We start from the raw sequence: 1,756 nt of genomic DNA on the forward strand, positions 1-1,756 counted from the left end.
GCCTGGCCCGCCTGCCGCCTCCGCCAAGGCGCGCACGCACCCACCCACCCCACGCCGGTGGGGGGAACGGGAGCTCCGGGGTGACCCGGCCCAGGCGCAGGACCCCCCCAGCCCGGTCCGGCCCCCTTTTACCTGGCCGCGAGCAAGTGGCAGCGCCTGCCGGGGTAGGGCTGGGCCGGGGGCAGGATGGGTCTCAGGCGACGGCCGCTGCCCGCTGGCCGCCCCCCGCCGCCCGCGCTCCGAACGCCGCCAGTCGCGCCGACATGTTGGGCGCCCTGTCCCAGCGCCGCGGGCCCGCCCTGCCGCCACCCACGTCAGAATGCACCGCGCGGGAGGGGGCAGGCCCCGCCCACTAGCTCCCCCACCGCCAACCAGCGGTAGTAACGGCCGCCCCAACTGCCATGCCCGGCTCCACCCACTCCCCGTTCTTCTCAGCCCATTGGCTCCCTGCACTGTCGCTCACTCTGCCCCGCCCCCCTCGCACGCCTATTGGGTGCCCTCGCTGGCCGCCCCCTCCCCCATTCCTGTTTTGAGCCATGCCGCTAGTCCCGCTCCGCCCCCATTTGGAACGTACGCCCTGTCGCCGCTTAAGCTTCACTGGTCGCGGCTGCTGTCAATCAAACACGCAGAGATTATCCCCTCCCCCCTGCTGCGCACTTGTTTTTTTTCTTTTCTTTTTTTTTTTTTAAAACCCCGGCCCCGCAACCCTGCCGCCATTGCAGGAAGTGGATGTCAGTTAAGCCCTCCGTCCCGCCCCGTTCTGCCCCTTTTCTCTTTCGGCGACACCGACCTCCTTCCCCTCCGTGCCTCGGTCGCCCGCACTCCATTGGCTACAAGAGCTGTCAGTCCACGCACGTCCTTCCTCCCGCCCGGGCCTAGCGGCGGCTCATTCCAATGGGCGGGACCGTAGCTTCAATGCTTTGCGTTGATTGGGCCCTGCGACTGCCAATAGCTTTCTAGGAAGCAAGGAGAAGACGTCGAGACGTTGCCTGGCTTAGGAAAAGAAGGCCAGCGCTCCTCCGCCCGCCCCATCTCATGATTGGCTGAGAGGCGGCACCGCCTCCCTATGGGGAACGAGCTGGGCAGGCCGAAATACCCGTATGTTCTATCCGATTACATCACCAGCAGCCAATCAGAGGCCGAGGAGTTCATTCTCCCCGTATCTGGAAGGCTGGCAGGCCGCGCTCAATCGGCTTTCCACGCCTCGGGATTGGGCCGCCCGGAGGGGGCGGAGCCACCAAAGGCTGGGGAGGGGGAGCTTTCCACTGGAGGAGAGGGAAGGGAGTGTGAGGGTGGAGGCTAGTAGTATAGTGGCCTCCTTGACTTTTTGTTGCTGTACCCCTGCCTTTATTCTCTGCAGTCAGGTCCACAGCAGCTCAAAAGAGTAGGTTACCAAAGCACCGTTCACTGTTGAATGAGAAGGGGGAAGCAAGGAAGCAGGATCCCAGCTGCCTTGGCCTCCCACCCTTTCAAGGACCGCTTGTCGGCTTGGAAGTTGAGAACCAGTGCCCAGGGCCTGCCTCTCCTGGAGCTGTGCCCAGGCAGAGGCTGAAAACTTCATTCCTGTCACACAAACTGGTAAAGAAAAAAGGAACAGCTCCTTCCCCTGCAGAGCCACGGTGCCCTGTAGAAGTCATGCCTCCATTATGGCCCTGCTGTCATAACTGAGGGGGAAACGGTTTATTTGGGCTCATCTACCTTTGAAAATTAATTCAGATTAAAACGTGATTTTGTAGCTAGGTGTTTCAGGCCAGTT

General features: G+C 62.5%; 1 protein-coding gene across 9 annotated transcripts in view; it reads right to left on the reverse strand.

The window, feature by feature from the left end:
* PPM1B (protein phosphatase, Mg2+/Mn2+ dependent 1B) overlaps positions 1 to 996 on the reverse strand; it is a 101,453-nt gene extending 100,457 nt beyond the window's left edge. For 4 of the 9 annotated variants that reach the window (XM_019549380.1, XM_019549381.1, XM_019549378.1 and 1 more), the window contains exon 1: positions 133 to 291. The gene's annotated coding sequence lies outside the window, so the exon portion shown is untranslated. Of the gene's footprint in view, positions 1 to 132; positions 292 to 790 lie in introns of those variants that run through there. The other 5 variants (XM_019549384.1, XM_019549382.1, XM_019549379.1 and 2 more) reach the window with 3 other exon arrangements.
* Positions 997 to 1,756: the final 760 nt, after the last annotated feature.

Source organism: Crocodylus porosus, unplaced genomic scaffold (assembly GCF_001723895.1).
Source record: "Crocodylus porosus isolate Cpor-Errol unplaced genomic scaffold, CroPor_comp1, whole genome shotgun sequence".
In the NCBI taxonomy this organism is placed as follows: domain Eukaryota; kingdom Metazoa; phylum Chordata; order Crocodylia; family Crocodylidae; genus Crocodylus; species Crocodylus porosus.